Source organism: Oncorhynchus mykiss, chromosome 14 (assembly GCF_013265735.2).
Source record: "Oncorhynchus mykiss isolate Arlee chromosome 14, USDA_OmykA_1.1, whole genome shotgun sequence".
In the NCBI taxonomy this organism is placed as follows: Eukaryota; Metazoa; Chordata; class Actinopteri; order Salmoniformes; family Salmonidae; genus Oncorhynchus; species Oncorhynchus mykiss.
In genome coordinates this window covers 11,490,102-11,511,844 of record NC_048578.1, presented here as the reverse complement: position 1 = coordinate 11,511,844, position 21,743 = coordinate 11,490,102, and positions in this window count along the sequence as shown.

Here is a 21,743-nt window from a genome sequence, read left to right as displayed (position 1 = left end):
TTGCTCTTACGAACATTTCTCCAATATCTGCCATTTCCAACACGTTGCTATGATTTTTTTTCTGTGACATCGCTTTTGTCTAATAAACCTGGGTCAATGGAAACCTGCCTTATGAGTCTGTGTGTGTTGGTGTGAGGCTCTCTTTCTATGGTAGTTAATGTTGATGATAAGTACTTGGGAAGTTGAAATGATGATGAGGTCATATTCTCTCCCCTTTCCCTCAAATTACCTCCATGTCCATTTGGGTCTCATTAAAAAGCCATTCCCCAATATGTCACTCACAGCCCCACCGTATGGTTAGGCCATAGCAATGAAAGCAATGAAAAAAGAGCTCCAAGTTCATTATCGTTTGAGCGAGACAATGATTATCTGTCTTCATATATAGTGCCACTCGATCTCTCCTTTCCTCTCCTCCTCTCTCCTTTCCTTCTCTTTTCCTTTCCTTTTGCTGTCTCTGTCTGTCACGCTTATTTAGTCCCAGGCAGGGCTGACACATAAATGCACACACACATACAGTACACATACACACACAGTATGTCTTAATGAGAAAGTGTGGGTTTGTTACGCTCCTATCCTTCTCCGCCTGCGGTCGAGCTGAGGAGACCGCTTTCATTCACAGCTGAGATCCAGAGATCCAGAAATACAGCCACTGTGATTCACTGCAGCCGCTGTCAATAGACAGGCACGCACTTCCCCTGCTGCTTTCTCATTGCAATGGATCCAGGAGAGGTATGTTTTTACACTAACACCGAAAGGTTATGACATTAAAGGTTGCATTAGGAAGTCCGTTTAGGTAGGGTGTATAGAGAATATACGAGGGGACAAGGGGGCGACAGAGGTTGTATAGGAGAGAGTGGCAGGATGTGTGTGTAGCATGTTAAGGGTTTCGAGTATAGCGAGGTTGTGGGAGAAGTCTCATGTCTATTGCCTTGAAGGTCACAAGTGCCATCTTTGATTAGGAGAGTTTGGTCACCACGACTCTGGGAGCTGTGTGGACAGGCAGGGGATGAGACAGAGGTCTGTGTCATCACAAGATCACACACACAGATACAGGTCTTGGTGAGCTAATGCATGTGGGTCAGTGGTAGTGTAGCGTGACTTTCTAGCGTTATCACACTGAGCTCCAAGTAATCTGTCTGTGTGTGTCTGTACATGTGTCTCGGTCTGTGTGTGTTTGTGTGCATCAAAAATCAGAATAATTTCCTGCTGCAAGGCACAGGCTGTCAGCACAATTGATGGGAACCCAATTAGTTTATTTTTCACATAATTTCTCCCTTTTTGGCACGGCAAATTGTCAGCTGCCTTCTTCCACGCCGCGCCTCCTTTTAATAGGCTTTCCTTATCACTTTCTGAGGGAGTGAGGGCAGAATGATGTAATGGACAGAGCAGCCAATTAGATACATCCATATCATTATTTTTAACACAGCCTCTGTTTATCATCTGTTTATTATCTACATCCTGGCATTTGAATTATTCTGAGTTTGTTTGTTTGGTTGTTTGTTTGTAGCTTAGAGGAGAAAAGGTCTTACCAGGTTGAGAAAGAGAGAAGTGTTTATTTTATTCACGTTGAAGTTTGAAACCTTTGCTTGGATCGCATTTCCGCAGAGTTTTCAAACCCAGAGGCCCAACAGGCTAATACTTCCGGGAATGCCTCACGAAGAATACTCAACAGAACAGGGTTTGGTGTTTGGCAGGTCAATGGGAGAAGTGAAAAAGTTATCCTTAGCTGTTCATTCTCTCAAAGTCTAAAGGCAAAACCTAGATTGGAGCCAATGTCTTCAGTAGCTGAAACTGTCACGACTAAAACCTTGTGAAAGTGACAAACTTACATGTTTTCATTTCGTCAAAAACAACATGATATCGAGGAAGTGCCTTTGATATGACAGCCTGCACATGCGCAGTCTGAGATTGTGTGTATTGATGTTTCAAGGGGCACGAAGACATCCAAAACATCCAATATTCCCAAAACATACAATATACCTAAAACATCCAAAACATACATTTTACCTAAAACATCCAAAACAACCAATATACCCAAGACATACTATGCCTTATTACATGGTATTGGCTCACTTTGTCTATGTATGTACGTTTGTCTGTTTCTGTCTGTGTCTCTGCCTGTGTCTGGGTTTAGGTGGTTTCTTGCGTGTGCCTGCGTTAGTGTGTGTGTGGGTGTATACTATATGCTATTTGTGTAAGTGTATGCGTAAGGCACAGCCCTATGAACTCAGCAGACCCCCTCCTAGTCAGTGTGTGATAGACCATCAGTGCCCCCTGCTGTCCGAGTTGAGCAGGGCATGATGCCAGTCGTCCTCTCATACCACTGGAACAGTAGGTTGTCTGTTGAGATGTGAGAAGCCTCTGCTCTAGACTCACTGTGTCTGTCTGAGTGTTTGTGAGAACTAGACATATTGATGGCACACAATACTTTTTTGCCAGCGAAATACGTACCATGACACTCTCTCTTTTTCTCTATAGCTAACGTATTTTTTATCAGACTGTCTTACTCTGTCAACATCCCTCTCTCCCTTCCTAGTTGATAGATGTCTATCTAAGATCAATGATTTAATGGGCTCTATTTTAACAAATTTAACACAATGGTAAATCTTAGCGCTGGCCATAGTGTTATGGGTTTGGGGGTCTTCATTGACTACAGTTCAGCATTCAACACTATTGTTCCCTCCAAGCTCGACACCAAGCTCAGAGCCCTTGGTCATGACACCACCCTCTGCAACTGGGTCCTGGACTTCGTGACGGGCAGACCAAAGGCTGTGAGGATTGGCAACAACACCTCCTCCACACTGATTCTTATTAACACAAGGGCCCACCAGGGGTGTGTTCTCAGCCCTCTTCTGTACTCCCTGTTAACCCACGACTGTGGGCTTTGCACAACACCAACACATCAGGTTTGCTGACAACACCACAGTTGTAGGCCTGATAACCAACTACGACAAGTCAGCCCATAGGGAGGATGTAAGTGAACTGGCATTGTGGTGACAGGACAACAACCCCTACTGCAATGTCAGCAAAACAAAGGAGTTGATTGTTGACTTCAGGAAGCAGAGGATGGAAAATGCCCCGATCCACATCAACGGGACTACAGTAAAGAGAGTCAGCAGTTTAAAGTTCCTCTGCGTCAACATCACAGAGGACTTGACATGGACCAACAACACCACCACTCTTGTCAAGAGGGCGCAACAGCGTCTATACTTCCTAAGGTGGCTGAAGTAATTCGGCATGCCACCCTGGGTGCTCTCCAGATACTACCACTGTACCATCGAGAGCGTCCTGACCGGTTCACAACGTGGTACAGGAATTGCTCCAACCACAACCGCAAGATCCTCCAGCGGGTAGTGAAGATGGCCCAGTATGTCACTGGGATCGTGCTCCCACCTATCCAGGACATCTACTCAAAATGGGGAAGGCACGCAGCATCATTAAGGACCCAACACACTTATGCTCAGAAATGTATTCTATTCTACTAAGCCATGTATTGTTGCATTGTTGAGAAGGAACCTGCAAGTTAGCATTTCGTGGACGGTGTATACCATGTTTATCCCGTGCATACATACAACTAACAAAACTTGAAACATGTCAGAAATATTTTTGCTATTTTCACAACCAGAATTGTGCGCAGTAGCTGGCGGTGGCGCTAAAGGGTTGGGTTTTGATGCATAAACAAGTTGTGGGTGTGTCTAGGCAACAATATTTCTAAATAGGATCGGATCAGAGCATGATATCATAATGTATCCCCTGTCAGTGACTTTTCCACGTTAAAGCTACAGTCACTGATACCTTTCATTCAATGGGCATCACACATAAGACCAAGGTGTCCACACAAGCTGCATGGATGAAAATAATGTCCAAAATGAAGAAAGAACTTCACTATCTGTTGACTGTTTTGCTGCTCGTGATATTTTAATAGAGCATTGGTTATAACCTAGTGATTAGGCTACTGTGCTCATCTGCTGGCAGTCAGTGCCATAACCAATTATGTTACCACTAACGCTTCAAACACACTGACAGCGTCGTTGCATTTTGGTACACCAGAATTACATTTATTTCCAATGAAACGCTGTGTTTGCCTTGCAGCATTGCATTGCAGAGGCAGTTGCAGTGCGTTCGGTGTGATTTATGGAACATATGCATCAAACTGTATGCCTAGAAGGCTTGGCAGAAATGGTAGCTTTGGTAAATGTTATTACACATCCAGATGATGCTGCGTACTATTTTGCGCAACAACACTGTCGGTGTGTTGGAAGACCAGCTTTTAGTGAGTCTTTAATATCACCAGTAGCACTGACTGAAATTGACACACTTAAAATATTGCCACCCTTACCACCTCAGTGCAAGCAAGCTGTTTTAAGGCAAGTAAATGATCAACCTTGGCGTTAGGGCTGAAAAATGCCAGTTAGCCAGTTTTTACATGACGAAATTGCAAACTAACATGCGTTTGACACTAGCGCCACATTAACGCTAGCCGAAATAGAGCCCAATGGACTGTAATTTGGGAGAGAACAGATAAGTGTAATATATAGTTCTCTATGGAGCCAGGCTTCGATACCCACTACCCCCCTCATCAGCGAAAGTCCTACTTAAATAATTATAAACGTGGCATCTAGGGAAATGTCATTTGTCCTTTTTCCACACCGAGGGGGAGGAAGAGATGGGGGTAGAGGAGAGATGGCGATAGACAGAACACAGAAAGAGAAAAGGACAGCATTTGAACTGCATCGATAGATCTCACTACCATAGAAGCTTGGGTAAATAGAGAGATGGGCAGATGAAAGAACAGTGTGAAAAACAACAACGTTTTTGAGGTTGAAAGGAACAAACAGCTCTTAGAAAGAGGGACTATATTTCAGGGGGAGAGGGGGACTAGAGGGGAGACCTTCTGAGGTAAACAGGGGGACGACACTGAGCAGTGGGTGTAAAAATGGGGGTGTGGGGCAGGGTTGAGGAGGGAGTACCTATGAAGCACTGTCCAGGTGTCCCTTATTCATGTTTTTATTGTGTTTGTGTTGTGGGTGGAACTAGAAATAGTGGAGGAACTGAAGTCTCAAACGCCTAGTGATTTTTCAAACGGAATGTTTCAAACAGTCAACGTGAGTGAAGTCTCACAAATATAGATAGCTTCCTAGGCTGCCCACACACACACACACACACACACACACACACACACACACGTCTTGCTCTGTACACAGCACACAGCGCTTTGTGGTGTTGTGTCTTTGTTTGTTTATTTGTTTGTTTATTTGTTTGGTCTTTGTTCTTCCTGTACAAACCCGATTATAACCGTGCAAGTTATTTTCTACTTCTCTCAGTGTGTCCTGAGAATGTGTTGTTTGTATGCACTTCTATTCATACAATTATGTTTGTCCAGAAGTTCTTTCAGTTTCAGAGTCTCAACACTCAAAACAGCAAAGCGTAGAAAATCAATCTTGACTTTTCTATTATCATTCTACTCTACTGGCACACTCATCACTCACTCTCTCTCTTTCCCTTAAGACAGACTTCATCATCTCCTATTCATCCCTCCATCCATCTCCACAATCCTCTGTGGATACACCCAGAATATCAACACATCTCTCAGTGTCATATGCTGATTATTCATCATCCTCACACCATCATCACCACCATAGGTGCCTGAGCAATGGAGCAAACGGAGCCGCTGCCTCCCCACTTTCAGATTAAGGGTGCAAGTTATACTTTTTGCAGAAAAGTATCATGACCCATTGGGTAATTTGTCATTTTCAATGATTAGTCATGTTTTGAGCTAGTCTGTATTAAAATAGATATGTCCATGTATATATTATATAATAATTAACAGATTGTATTTTGCACCTCCTCACCCCAAGATGAATGGTTTTGCCCACTAGAAAGCTTTGCTCTCCTCCCGCTCGCCACTCTTTTGGTTCAGTGCAGTTAGAAAGCACGAGTTTGATCTATTTTGTTGTGCTGTTACATTTGCATCGTTGTTTCATGTCCGATGCACTCAGGGTGTTGTGCACCACGAGCAAATGTTGTCCTTTCACTTTAACTGTAAGAACCATGATGAAACAGACACAAAACACCCGTCTCAACGTCAACAGTGAAGAGGCGACTCCGGGATGCTGGCCTTCTAGGCAGAGTTGCAAAGAAAAAGCCATATCTCAGACTGGCCAATAAAAATAAAATAATTAAGATGGGCAAAGGAACACAGGCACTGGACAGAGGAACTCTGCCTAGAAGGCCTTCAACCCGGAGTCGCCTCTTCACTGTTGACGTTGAGACTGGTGTTTTGCAGGTATTAATTAATTAAGCTGCCAGTTGAGGACTTGTGAGGCGTCTGTTTCTCAAACTAGACACTCTAATGTACTTGTCTTCTTGCTCAGTTGTGCACCGGGGCCTCCCACTCCTCTTTCTATTCTGGTTAGGCCAGTTTGCGCTGTTCTGTAAAGGGAGTAGTACACATCGTTGTACGAGATCTTCAGTTTCTTGGCAATTTCTCGCTTGGAATAGCCTTCATTTCTCAGAACAAGAATAGACTGACGAGTTTCAGAAGAAAGTTCTTTGTTTCTAGCCATTTTGAGCCTGTAATCGAACCCACAAATGATGATGCTCCAGATACTCAACTAGTCTAAAGGCCAGTTTTATTGCTTCTTTAATCAGACAACAGTTTCCAGCTGTGCTAACATAATTGCAAAATGATTTTTTAATGATAAATTAGCCTTTTAAAATGATAAACTTGGATTATCTTACACAACGTGCCATTGGAACACAGGAGTGATGGTTGCTGATAATGGGCCTCTGTACGCCTATTTAGAATCTTCTTTTTGTTAAATAGGAGTTTCCAGTCATTAACAGCATTAACAATGTCTACACTGTATTTCTGATCAATTTGATGTCATTTTAATTGACAAAAAAAAAGAAGCTTTTCTTTAAAAAAAACAAGGACATTTCTAAGTGACCCCAAACTTTTGAACGGTAGTGTATCTAACGATGAATGCAGTAAGTCAGTAAGTCGTTCTGCATAAGAGCTTCTGCTAAATGATTCAAATGTAAATTGTAAGGCCCTTGCACAGCCATAGGCTTCTATGAGCAAGCTCCACTGCTGAGGTTACTGCCTTTTAGAAACTTGTGTTCCACAATATAATTTAACTAGTTGATATTGCAGTTTCAATAAACCAATCTTAAAAATGGCACTTGTTTTTTTATCGACTGAATATATATGGGGAAATTTATCAATTAGGATTTGTTATCTGTAATGGTTATGTCAAATTAGGCCTCGTTGCGCACTGTTGGCATATAGGCCTAGATAAATCACCACGTTTTATTTTTATTTTTTTGAGTACTCGAGTTCAATATAATTTATTGTGTCAGAACCTACGAATTTTAGGAGGTTTCTGTTAATAAATAGGGATTCCCCCTCTAAAGAAACGGTGTAGAAATGCAAGAAATAGTTTCAAATGTTTATAATCACCGCCATTACCATCATATACACACAACACATCAACTTCACACATCTGAGTTTGTTCATCATCACACTCAGTCTGTCAGTGGAGGAGCAGCTGCAGTCCCAGACTGTAGAGGTTCTGCTAGCGATAGATTCTGGTTGATGGATTCTGCTTTGTGCTCAACAGGTCTGCCAGAGCCCCTTTACCTTGTTCCCTTAAGTTACTGCGCTCATGAACTGAACTGGACCCAGTTTCTCAAAACCATCTTAAGGCTAAGTTCATCGTTAGCGCCATAGGATCCTATGGTTCTAACGATTAACTCAACCTTAAGATGCTTTTGGGAAACCGGGCCCTGGTCTGAATGATTAAAGAGTGATCATTCACATCTTCAACAAGACATTAAAACACTAGACTTACAGACTGTAGAGCCTCAGCGTTCCAAGGAAAAGCTGTTCTGGATAAAACTGGAGACTGTTACCATTCAGACACCTGGATCAACACAACACACAGGAATTAAATGGATACACAAGCCCCTTTAGGGTGACATTTTATCACCATTAAGTTCAACTCAATACTGTCACATGATCTTACATTTACTTACTGCATGTGTCAAATAAGACAAAGAATTATCTTGACATGAGACAAAGTCTGATGTCCCAATTAGGGTTGTCTTTGTTAGCGTTTGGCATGGCGCTGAGACTGACATGATTCTTCCCTCCGAGCATTCATATATGTGGTTTATGTTGTCGTGTTTAAATTAGCGACCTGACACAATGTTCTCCCCCCTGCTAATACGACACCTGTTCACACATCAATCACACTGCCTCGGGTTGTTTACTGTAATACTGTCACTGTTCACCTCATGGGTGCCGTGCACAAAAAACAACTATTACACCATAATAGCTCAAGTTTGAAACAGGCAAGCTCCTACAGGCTTTAGTTTAATGTGTCATATTTTGCACAGTCCGTCCTGGTCTTTCTAAAAAAGCGTTCAGAGTTGATCCCTGAGCTTTGACAGGTTGGATTGCTCTATAATCACTCGGTGATCTTCAACTTTTCCCGTCGTTCCTATTCACGTTGGAGAAGTTGACCTCCCTTCAGCCTTACTGCTGTGATTTGGCTGTCGGAGAACTAACTCGCAACTCAGTGTGCTGTCAAAGGGAAAAAGACCCGTTTGGGAAAAAGTACTCTGGCAAAAACTGGTGATCACTCAAAGAACTTAGAATGCATTCCTGTTCAATAATGTATGCCTTTGAGAAAATCTTTCCCAACTTGACTTGGAAAGAAACTTCAGAGAGAGGGGGAGAGAGACAGAAAAAGACAGATGGAAAGAGAATGGCCGTAAAGAGACGGAGCAAGAGATAGAGAGAGAGACAGAAAAAGACAGATAGTGATATACAAAGATTGTGTATCCTCTCTTTAAAATCTACTGATTTTCTGTGTTGTGTCGTTAGTTTTTGGGCATTGTTGAAAGTGTCAGCTGTGGGAAGGTAATGATAGTGATAGTGATAGTCATGTCCCACTCTGACCTGCTGGCTTTCTCCTGTTTCTATCGCTGCCAAGCAGCTTTCAGCTCAAGGACACAACCACTTGAATGGCTGCCGCTCAAAAAGAAGAGGAGGAGAAATAACATAGAGAGGTAGAGAGGCAAAAAATAAAGACGATATTGAGAAAAGAGAGAGAGAACAAAAGGACAGACAAGACAACGAGAGATGTAGGGAAAGGGAGAAAGAAGAAGAATCATCATCGCCCACCAGTGGAGGGGAGAGTGGGCCGTCACATCTGAGATTTTAATTCCCTGAAAACGCTGGTGTCTAAACAGGTGAGAGGCGGGCGAGGCGAGGCGAATGCTCCATGTGGACAGCAACCTGAGCCCTTTAATCGAGTGCTAGAGTGCTCCCAAACCCAGGGAGAGGAGGAGGAGAGGAGGGGGAGAGGAGGAGAGGAGGAGGAAAAGCTAGATGAGGCTGTAGCCCCTGAGCTTCTCATTTAAGAAGAAAGACTCTTTGAGTTTTAACAGCTTATAGCCCATTACCCTAGAATGCCATCCAACATGCTGGATCAAATGGCAGTGCACAGGGAGAATTATAAACTAATCTGGGAACTAAACCCCTGCTATCTGAAGGGGATTGGGACTGACTATTTATGACGGTCTGAAGAACAGTTAGAAACTAGAGGACATATCAAGGTCGATTGTCAGATGTCAGATTGTCTCTTAAAAAGTGGAGAAAATGAAAAACCTTAATGGATAAAGTTTACTAAGAAATGCTTATCTACAGTTTGGGATGTTGAGTTTTTAGTTTTATCTCTCGGAAAGTGTTCAGCTCACCAAGTCTGTATGGAAATGTTTTGCCAACAATTTATAATCTAGTCAAGAAGATGAAAGACATATCTACTACCGTATTTACTTATATATCCTATTGGGATATGATTTCAAAGATCGGTTCACTGGTAGTTTAAGTGTTTTGTTTTAAATACAATTTTCAAGCTTAATGATTCTGTATGAGTGAAACCGTGAACATCTGTTTGTACTGTAAGGGAATACCCCCCTGAATTGGACAGGTATGTTAGTGCCTTCAGAAAGTATTCACACCCCTTGACTTTTTCCACATTTTGTTGTGTTACAGCCTGAATTTAAAACACATTAAATTGTGATTTTTTTTGGGGGGGTGGGGGGGTGTCCCTGGCCTACACACAATACCCCATAATGTCAAAGTGGAATTCTGTTTTTTAAAATGTTTACAAACGAAAAGCTGAAATGTATTGAGTCAATAAGTATTCAACTAATTTGTTATGGCAAGTTCAGGAGTAGAAATGTGGTTAACAAGTCACTAAATAAGTTGGATGGACTCACTCTGTGTGCAATAATAGTGTTTAACAGGATTTGTGAATGACTTCCACATCTCTGTACCCCACATATACAATTATCTGTAAGGACCCTCAGTCGAGCAGTGAATTTCAACCGATTCAACCGCAAAGACTAGGGAGTTTTTCTTATAAGAAAAATAAACAAAATAGAGCTAAGCACAGGCAAAATCCTAGAGGAAAACCTGGTTCAGTCTGCTTTCCAACAGACAGACACTGGGAGAGAAATTCACATTTCAGCAGGACAATAACCTAAAGCACAAGGTCAAATAAACACTGGAGTTGCTTACAATGACGACATTGAATGTTCCTGAGTGGCCTAGTAACAGTTTTGACTTAATGTAAATCAGCATGAAAATCTATGGCAAGACATGAACATGGCTGTCCAACGATGAACAACCAACTTGATAGAGCTTGAAGAATTTTACAAAGAATAATCTGCAAATATTGTACAATCCAGGTGTGCAAAGCTCTTAGAGACATGCCCAGAAAGACCCACAGCTGCAATCACTGCCAAAGGTGAACCTAAGATGTACAGTATTGAATCAGGGGGTTGAATACTTATCTAATCAAGATACTGTATATTAGTGTTTTCTTTTTTATAAATTTTTCAAATGTTAGAATTTAACTCCCACTTTCACTGAGGTTTTAGTGTAGATCGTTGACAAAAAACTACAATTAAATCAATTTGAATCCGACTTTGTAACAACAAAATGTATGAATACTTTCTGAAGATATTGTACAGTAACTGTCACGCCCTGCTCTGTTTAACCTTTTTGATTGTCTCCACTCACCTCCAGGTGTCTCCTGTTTTCCCCATTAGTCCCCCGTGTATTTATCGCTGTTTCCTGTCTCTCTGTGCCAATTCGTCTTATTTTGCCAAGTCAACCAGCATTTCTCCTAGCTCCTATTTTTCCCAGTCTCTGTTTTTTCCTAGCCCTCCTGGTTTTGACCCTTGCGTGTCCTGATGCCGTATCTGCCTGCCTGACTATTCTGCCTGTTCTGACCTTGAGCCTGCCTATCCCCTTGTACTGTTTGGACTCGAACCTGTTCACTAAACCCCTGCCTGTCCTTGCCTCGAGTCTACCTAACGCCTGGTACTGTTTGGACTCTGACCTGGTTTATGAACTCTCGCCTGTCCCCGACCTGCCTTTTGCCTACCCCCTTTGTTACAATAAATATCGGAGCTCAACCATCTGCCTCCTGTGTCTGTATTTGGGTCTAGCCTTGTGCCCTTATAGTAACACTTACAGCACATTGTTGGAGAGGTGGAAAAATGATTGTTAACGATCAATAAAGACAAACCTCCTGGCATTGACAACTTAGATGGAAAGCTACTGAAGAATGGTGGCTGACTCCATAGCCACTCCTATCTGTCATATTTTTTATCTGAGCCTAGAGGAAAGACTTTGTCCTCAGGTCTGGAGGGAAGCCAATGTAATTCTGCTACCCAAGAGTGGTTAAGCGGCCTTTACTGGTTTTAACAGCAGACCTATAAGCTTGCTGCCAGCTCTTAGCAAACTGTTGGAAAATTTGTGTTTGACCAAATACAACGCTATTTCTCTGTAAACAAATTACCAACAGACTTTCAGCATGCTTATAGAGAAGGGCACTCAACATGTGCTGCACTGACACAAATTACTGGTGATTGGTTGAAATAAATTGATAATAAGAAGATTGTGGGAGCTGTATGTTAGATTTCAGTGCAGCCTTTGATATTATTGACCATAATCTGTTGTTGAAAAAATGTAAGTGCTATGGCTTTTCAACCTCTGCCATATCGTGGTCTATCTAATAGAACTCAAAGGGTTTTCATTAATGGAAGCGTCTCTAATGTCAAAAATGTAACGTGTGGTGTACCGCAGGGCAGCTCTCTAGGCCCTCTACTCTTTTCTATTTTTACCAATGACCTACCACTGGCAATAAACAAAGCATGTGTGTCCATGTATGCTGATGATTCAACCATATACGCATCATTAACCACAGCCAATGAAGTCACTGAAACCCTTAACAAAGAGTTGCAGTCTGTTTTGAAATGGGTGGCCAGGAATAAACTGGTCCTGAACATCTCTAGAACTAAGAGCATTGTATTTGATACAAATCATTCCTCAAGTGCTAGACCTCAGCTGAATCTGGTAATGAATGGTGTGGCTGTTGAACAAGTTGAGGAGACTAAATTACTTGGCGTTACCTTAGATTGTAAACTGTCATGGTCAAAACATATAGATTTAATGGTTACAATCTAAGGTTTTTTGACACCACACTCCAAAAAGCAAGTTCTGCAGGCTCTAGTTTTGTCTAATCTTGATTATTGTCCAGTCGTGTGGTCCAGTGCTGCAGCTGGCCCAGAACAGAGTGACACATTTTGCTCTTAATTGTAATCAGAGGGCTGATATAAATACTATGCATGCCAGTCTCTCTTGGCTAAGAATTTAGGAGAGACTGACTGCATCACTTCTTCTTTTTATAAGAAACATTAATGTGTTGAAAATCCCAAATGGTTTGCAGTGACAATTTACACACAGCTCTCACACACACACTTATCCCACCAGACATGCCACCAGGGGTCTTTCATAGTCCCCAAATCCAGAACAAATTCAAGAAAACGTACAGTATTATATAGAGCCCTTATTGCATGGAACTTCTTTCCATCTCATATTTCTCAAATAAACAGCAAACCTGGTTTCAAATAACAGATAAAGCAACACCTTGTGGCACAACTCACAGTTCTGTCCTTGAGCTGTTCTTGTCTAATGATGTTCTGTATTATGTCATTCTGTATTATGTTTCATGTGTTGTGTGGACCACAGGAAGAGTAGTTGCTGCTTTTGCAATAGCTAATGGGGATCCTAATAAAATACCAAATACCAAAGGTTTGTTAGAACTGAAACTCTCTTCAGGCTTCTCTTTGTTGGTGTCTCCTGCTGACGACAGCCAATCCTACAGGTGTGGAGCTGTATCCTAGCCTTCCTGCTGAGTCCTTCCTGGCTATGATAAACGTGGTAATTTCGTTTTCTTGTTAGTATGTGTTGCGCTTCAAAAACTGTCTCAGGCTTGAGGTAACTTCAACTTCAGGTAACCTTAAGGGTATTATAGTAAACTAAAATTTTAACTAAAGCTAATCATGAAAAAATGATTTAGTAACTTAAATAAAATAATTAAGAAACCCATTTGAAAAACTAAAACTATACTGAAACTATCATTTTTGACTCCAAAAATCTTTTAAAAAAACATCATAAATTATGTTCAGTTTTATTTAATTTTTTTCAAAACTTTGAAGAAAAATCTAATGAGGTTTTCAATCATTTCTATTCTAATGGGGTTTTCAAGCTTCTGAATCTGGCAGATAAATGCTGACAGGAGATGGTGATGTTTCAAATAAGTCTAGCTTCACTATCACTAGTTACCTAGTCTCTAGACAGACGGGTTGCCTCACGCAATGTGACAATGTTCCAACCATAGAGATGTATAGAGAGCACAGGGTTGTATCTGTCCCATTATGGTGTCTGTAACCAATCAATCACTTTTTAAATATCAGCAGTCACAAAGTGCTATACAGATACCCAGCCTAAAACCCCAACGAGCAAGCAATGCAGAAGTAGACGCAGATGTATGGTTAGCACATAGATCCTGGTTACAGTGTGCAACTGTTTTAGGACTTAGGGGGTGTGGATTTACTGAGTGGCATGATAATCAAATCAAATTCTGAGTAACTCACACGACTATGAGGCTTGGCTTCAAGTCAAGGCGGAAAAGTGTTTGTTATGGTGCACCATGGAAATAATTCCCCAGAACCCGAGGTAGTAGGAACATGTCGCCACAGAGTTCTTAAACTACTAAACCAACTTTGACATCACCGTTGATGCTAATGGCTAGCCAGCGTAGCTCTGCTAGCCATCCTGTAACGTGATGTACAGTGAACACTAATGTATTCAAATAGAAAAAGTAAAGACGCCATAAAAGGCAGAATGATGTCGTGGTTGTGCAGAACGCTATTGCAGTAAAAAGTACAAGCACAGTCTTTTCCATACCAATGGCAATGATGCAGAAGGCTACGACTACTGTAAAGCACTGGAGATTGTTGGACCCATCTCTGTGGGAGATGGCGTGCCACTGGCAGCTTGCAAAAAGGGTTGCACTTCTTAGAACTCTTCTTAGAAAATACTATAAAAGCTGCTGTGAATCAGCGAGAAACGGCAGTTTATTTAGAGAAAGAGAATATCCATATTGCATAAATTCTCTTTGTTGCACACAAACAAAAAAACAGTACTGGCCCCCGGATGCAGCGCACAGGGGTAGGTTCTATGGCTTAAACTGGATGGTGACGGACTGAGAGATCAGCCAATTAAAACCGGTGGGTGTTTTGTCCACTCAAATCAAATCAAATGTTATTTGTCACATGCGCCGAATACAACAAGTGTAGACCTTACAGTGAAATACTTACTTACAAGCCATTAACAATAATGCAGTTTTAAGAAAATCCCCCAAAAAGTAAGTGCTAAGAACAACAAATAATTAAAGAGCAGCAGTAAATAACAATAGCGGTGCTATATACAGGGAGTACCGGTACAGTGTCATTGTGCGAGGGGCACCGGTGTCGAGGTAATTGAGGTAATTATGTACATCTAGGTAGAGTTATTAAAGTGGCTACTCATAGATAATAACAGAGAGTAGCAACAGCATGGGGGGGGGGGGGGGGGGGGTCAATGAAAATAGTCTATGTAGCCATTTGAATAGCTGTTCAGGAGTCTTATGGCTTGGGGGTAGAAGCTGTTAAGAAGACACTTGGACCTAGACTTGACGCTAAGGTACCGCTTGCCGTGCGGTAGCAGAGAGAACAGTCTAAAACTAGGGTGGCTGGAGTCTTTGACATTTTTTAGGGCCGTCTTCTGACACCGCCTGGTATCGAGGTCCTGGATGGCAGGAAACATGGCCCCAGTGATGTACTAGGACATACGCACTACCCTCTGTAGTGCCTTGCGGTCGGAGGCTGAGCAGTTGCCATACCAGGCAGTGATGCAACCGGTCAGGATGCTCTCAATGGTGCAGCTGTAAAACCTTTTGAGGATCTGAGGACCAATGCCAAATATTTTCAGTCTCCTGGGGGGGAGTATGTTTTGTTGTGCCCTCTTCACTACTGTCTTGGTGTGCTTGGACCATGTTAGTTTGTTGGTGATGTGGACGCTAAGGAACTTGAAGCTCTCAACCTGCTCCACTACAGACCCATCGATGAGAATGGGGGCGTGCTCGGTCCTCCTTTTCCTGTAGTCCACAATCATCTTCTTTGTCTTGATCATGTTGAAGGAGAGGTTGTTGCACCACACGGTCAGGTCTCTGACCTCCTCCCTATAGGCTGTTTCATCATTGTTGGTGATCACTGTTGTGTCATCGGCAAACTTAATGATGGTGTTGGAGTCGAGCCTGGCCGTGCAGTCATGAGTGAACAAGGAGTACAGGAGGGGACTGAGCATGCACCACTGAGGGGCCCGTGTGTTGAGGATCAGCGTGGCGGATGTATTGTTACCTACCCTTACCACCTGGGAGAGGCCCGTCAGGAAGTCCAGGATCCAGTTGCAGAGGGAGGTGTTCAGTCCCAGGGTCCTTAGCTTAGTGATTAGCTTTGAGGGCACTATGGTGTTGAACGCTGAGCTGTACTCAATAAATATCATTCTCACATAGGTGTTCCTTTTGGGAAAGGACAGTGTGGAGAGCAATAGAGTGCATCATCTGTGGATCTGTTGGTACAGTATGCAAATGGGAGTGGGTCTAGGGTTTCTGGGATAATGGTGTTGATGTGAGCCATGACCAGCCTTTCAAAGCATTTCATGACTACAGACTTGAGTCCTACAGGTCGGTAGTCATTTAGGCAGGTTACCTTAGTGTTCTTGGGCACAGGGACATTCGTGGTCTGCTTGAAACATGTTGGTATTACAGACTCAGACAGGGAGAGGTTGAAAATGTCAGTGAAGACAGTTGGTCAGCGAATGCTCGGAGTACACATCCTGGTAATCCGTCTGGCCCAGTGGCCTTGTGAATGTTGACCTGTTTAAAGGTCTTACTCACATCGGCTGTGGAGAGAGTGATCACACAGTCGTCCGGAACAGCTGGTGCTCTCATGCATGTTTCAGTGTTACTTGCCTCGAAGCGAGTTAAAAAGTTATTTAACTCGTCTGGTAGACTCATGTCACTGGGCAGCTCTCGGCTATGCTTCCCTTCATAGTCTGTAATAGTTTGCAAGCCCTGCCACATCCGACGAGTGTCGGAGCCAATGTAGTACGATTCGATCTCAGTCATGCATTGAAGCTTTGCCTGTTTGATGGTTCGACGGAGGGCATAGCGGAATTTCTTATAAGCTTCCGGGTTAGAGTCCCGCTCCTTGAAAGCGGCAGCTCTACCCTTTAGCTCAGTGTGAATGTTGCCTTTAATCCATGGCGGTGTACTCCTCAATGCCATCAGAAGAATCCAGGAACATATTCCAGTCTGTGCTAGCAAAACGGTCCTGTAGTTTAGCATCTGCTTCATCTGACCACTGTTTTATAGACCGAGTCACTGGTGCTTCCTGCTTTCATTTTTGCTTGTAAGTTTTTGCTCCAGTTTAAATTAATCAATTTTCTTATTCTTTTGATGTTTGAAAAAAGTGTAATGCTAATAATGGTGCCTTACCACCACCTGCAGTGCTGTAGGCTTGAATCAAACCTTGTGTGTAATTAATTTATTGTGGCCAATAGATGGTGGTGTATTGCTTAAAGCCATCTACAAACTAGGAAAACCAATTTGAAGAAGACAATGCTCTGATCGTTGGCTGATAGCTCCCAATCCATAGGTTCCCCACCCAGTTGGCTACTTCAAAATGGTAGAAACCCTCAATGGCAATGTCCTTGCAAAATTGGGTTATTGCAATGTAATGATCTCTATACATCTCTATGGAACAGAGAAGTGCATCACTGCCTTAGACAGTTACAAAACTGCCTTAACCGCTTTTTGTCCTACCATCAACATCTCCACTGTACACAAAGTAGTAGCTAGCTCGCAAGATGGAGAACGCAGAGGTTATTTTTAATGAGTGCCTTTCATAAGTGGCTAGTTTGCATCATCTACCTTCACTAAAACCACTGCAAGGTTTTGCCTGCAAACTTTGGTTTCAAATCGCAATGTTCTGAGATGTCTGTCTACAGGCTACAGAAAAAGTTTTATTTTTCAAGCTTGGCCCGCCTTCCCAAACTCGTGATTTGTTGGGAGAGTTGTCAGTCTAAAATAATCTGAAATGTTCAAGAGAATCCGACAGCCTCCCCAGAGCTAGTGCTGTTGCTCTATGTCTGGAATTTTCCGAAATTACTAGCTATCACTAGCTAACAGGAGACTACTAGATACAACTAGCTAATAGGAAACCAATAGCTATCACTAGCTTACAGGAGACTACTAGCTATCACTAGCTAATGTAAGAAATACAACCGAGAACACATAAATGGCTGCTAGCCTCGCATGCATAGGCTACTTCCTGTCCCTAACACTAACCTAAAACTAAAACTGAAATATTCTAAAAACGAAATAGGAATGTTTCTATCAAACTGAATAAAAACTAGTAAATCAAGTCGGAAAACTAACTGAAACTAAACTGAATAAAAAAAAATAAAAAAAATAGAAATAAAAAGTAATATAAAAACACAAAACATAATAGGCTTGAGCTTGAGTTAGTTTGTCTCTTTCCTCCACCCACACACGGAGCAATTAGCTGCAGTTCCTGGTACAACATGAAATGGAAGTTTCTCTGTGATTATTCATATTTTTATTCTTCCTTTCAATCCAACACGATTGTACCATGACTTGAATTACCTTCCTCTGCCTTGGGCCCAAGGATTTCCTCTTCACTTTAGTTTGCTCCTCAATTCATGCACCTTGGTTGGAGAGTGAGTTAGCTGCAGTGTTTATTTCCCTTGGGGCAAAGGAGAGACATTCAGATTCCAATTTCAGAGATTCAAAGGGACCGCCATTTGCTGTGTGGCACCTGTACTCTCTCTACCAGTAATTTCCCTCCTTTACCTATTGAACAAACTCCCTTTCTCTCTCTCTTTCTCTCTGAAGATATTTTTTTGAAGATGTGATCGGGTAAAGGGAGGTCACAGGTGTCTCTATTCTCTATGTGGATGAAATGACCTTACAAGATGAGTAAGTATTGAATATCACAATGCATTCACCATTGGCCAGACACATACCAGAGCTTTTCAGCAGGAAATAGACCCATCTGATGTCTTCAACTTCAATTCTTTATTTGTGTACTTTGAAGGTTCTTTAGAAGGTAGATTGATGACTATCTATGTAGATTAACACTGGATGGACAGTAATTAATGATGAACTGACCACATTCACAGGAGGCCAAGAATCCGTTCTGGAAGCACACTTTCCACTGTGGTCAAATGGCACTTTCAGTACTGTAGTTTAGCTGAAGTTGAGCCCAAAAGGACAATTCCCATAGACAGACCCACAGAGAAGTCACATTTTAAAATGCACTTTCGTTATCAGCTTTGTGGCAAAAGTATCCATTGAATTATTGAAGTAATTGCCTTTGAGGCAAAAAAAAATGTCATTACTCACAGCAGAAGATGTTTACGTTTTATATTAATCCAATGTCTGTCATGTTTCTGGATGATGTGATGAGGTCGTCGCTGCTTCCTGTGCGCTCTGTAAAGCAGATGGCAACCACCATGAAACGGTGTATGCGAACGTGAGTAGATTATTTTGAAAACAATGTTTGTCCATCTTGGCTGCTGTCTCCAGTCAAAGAGACCGTATATAATGACAAGATGGTCTTGTCTCCACCCTAACAATGGGAATCAATGTCCAAAAGGCGGTCTGCTTATCGGTTTAGTTATCAGTCTGCTTATCGCTGTATTTCCCTGTGGACATATTTTGATGGGAGTGGACCCTCTCGCTTCACCTCTCCCTCTCTGCTCCAGTTTATATACACCAGTAATTCACAGCCATGCATTGGGGGCAACTACTTTCTATTCTCTTCCACATTAACTTCTAAAGGTATAGGGGGCAGCATTTACACTTTTGGATAAATAGCGTGCCCAATTTCAACTTCCTGCTACTCATGCCAAGAATATAAGATATGCATATCATTAGTAGATTTGGATAGAAAACACTCTGAAGTTTCTAAAACTGTTTGAATCATGTATGTGAGTATAACAGAACTTGTGTAGCATGCAAAACCCAGAGGACCAACCGTTCAGAAATATTTTTTTTGAGGTCTCTGTCTGTTCATTGGGTTCTCATTGGGAAACAATATTTTTTAGTAACTTTCAGTTCCTACCGCTTCCACTGGATGTCACCAGTCTTTGGAATTTGGTTGAGGTTATTCCTTTGTGCAATGAAGAAGTATGGCCATCTAGGGACTGCGCAACACTGTTGAGAGTTGTGCAAGACTTGAAAAGTAGCTTGGCTTGTTGTCTTCCTGTATTGAACACAGGTAGACCAGTCTTCAATTTGATCGATTATTAACGTTTAAAATACCTAAAGTTGTATTACAAAATCAAATCAAATCAAATGTATTTATATAGCCCTTCGTACATCAGCTGATATCTCAAAGTGCTGTACAGAAACCCAGCATAAAACCCCAAACAGCAAGCAATGCAGGTGTAGAAGCACGGTGGCTAGGAAAAACTCCCTAGAAAGGTCGAAACCTAGGAAGAAGCCTAGAGAGGAACCAGGCTATGTGGGGTGGCCAGTCCTCTTCTGGCTGGGCCGGGTGGAGATTATAACAGAACATGGCCAAGATGTTCAAATGTTCATAAATGACCAGCATGGTCAAATAATAATAAGGCAGAACAGTTGAAACTGGAGCAGCAGCACGGCCAGGTGGACTGGGGACAGCAAGGAGTCATCATGTCAGGTAGTCCTGAGGCATGGTCCTAGGGCTCAGGTCCTCCGAGAGAGAAAAAGAAAGAGAGAAAGAGAGAATTAGAGAGAGCACACTTACATTCACACAGGACACCGAATAGGACAGGAGAAGTACTCCAGATATAACAAACTGACCCTAGCCCCCCGACACATAAACTACTGCAGCATAAATACTGGAGGCTGAGACAGGTGGGGTCAGGAGACACTGTGGCCCCATCCGAGGACACCCCAGGACAGGGCCAAACAAAAGTAGCTTGAAATGTTTTGGCAAAGTTTACAGGCAACTTTTGAAATATTTTGTAGTGACGTTGCGCAATTTGGAAGCTGTTTTTTTCTGGATCAAACGCGCCAAAGAAATTGACATTTTGGATATATATGGACGGAATTAATCAAACAAAAGGACCAATTCTGATGTTTATGGGACATATTGGAGTGCCAACAAAAGAAGCTCGTCAAAGGTAAGGCATGTTTTATATTTTATTTCTGCGTTTTGTGTAGTGCCTGCAGGATTGAAATATGCTACCCTCTTTGTTTACTGTTGTGCCATCATCAGATAATAGCTTCTTATGCTTTCGCTGAAAAGCCTTTTTAAAATTTGTCATGTTGGCTGGATTCACAACAAGTGTAGCTTTAATTTAGTATCTTACATGTGTGATTTAATGAAATTTTGATTTTTATATCATTTTATTAGAATTTGCCGCGCTGCATTTTCCCTGGCTTTTGGCCAAGTGGGACGCAAGCGTCCCCTATACCATAAGAAGTTAACGAACATCTGACCAATCAGAATAGATCAAGTAGTTGCTGGGTAGATCATCAATTACCCCTTTAATTGCAAACAACTGACTCAACTTATTAGAGCTACTCAACAGTAACTTAGAAAATATAAATGTCTCTCTGTAATGGGTGCATGCTGGTGGCAGGGAAGTCAGGCGCAAGAGAGTGAACTTGGTATAAACGGAGTATAAATGCTAAAAAACTCCAATAACCAATATATACAAAAATAATATAAAAGGGTACAAAACCCATCGCACACCAGAACATGACTTGCACAAAACATACAACAAACAATCACCAACAAAGACATGGGGGGAAACATAGTGTTAAATACAGAACATGTAACTGATGGGATTCAAACCAGGTGTGAAGTAAGACAAGACAAAACCAACGGAAAATGAAAAATGGATCAGCGATGGCTAGAAGGCTAGAGAGGCTAGGCTAGAGAGAATCAACACAGACGTATGAGTCATGATGATAATCCTATCTGTGTTTCTAAAAGGATGCACTGGCGTACTGGACGCCCGCGCAGCCCCCGAGTTGAGTTGTGTGGTTGCAATATCAACAGTCCCTTATCTCTGGTACATCTTGGCAGGGATCATTCAAGACAAAGTTTCAATTGTGTGCAGCGCAAGGGACATACAATGCACAATGTATCGGGAAAGACTGTCTGGGTTGACAATACTCAGCAGGCCTATAGAAGTTGGGCCAGCAACCTGGACCGACAGGCTGTGGTGGAAACATTTGCTCACAAATGCAAGTGACACA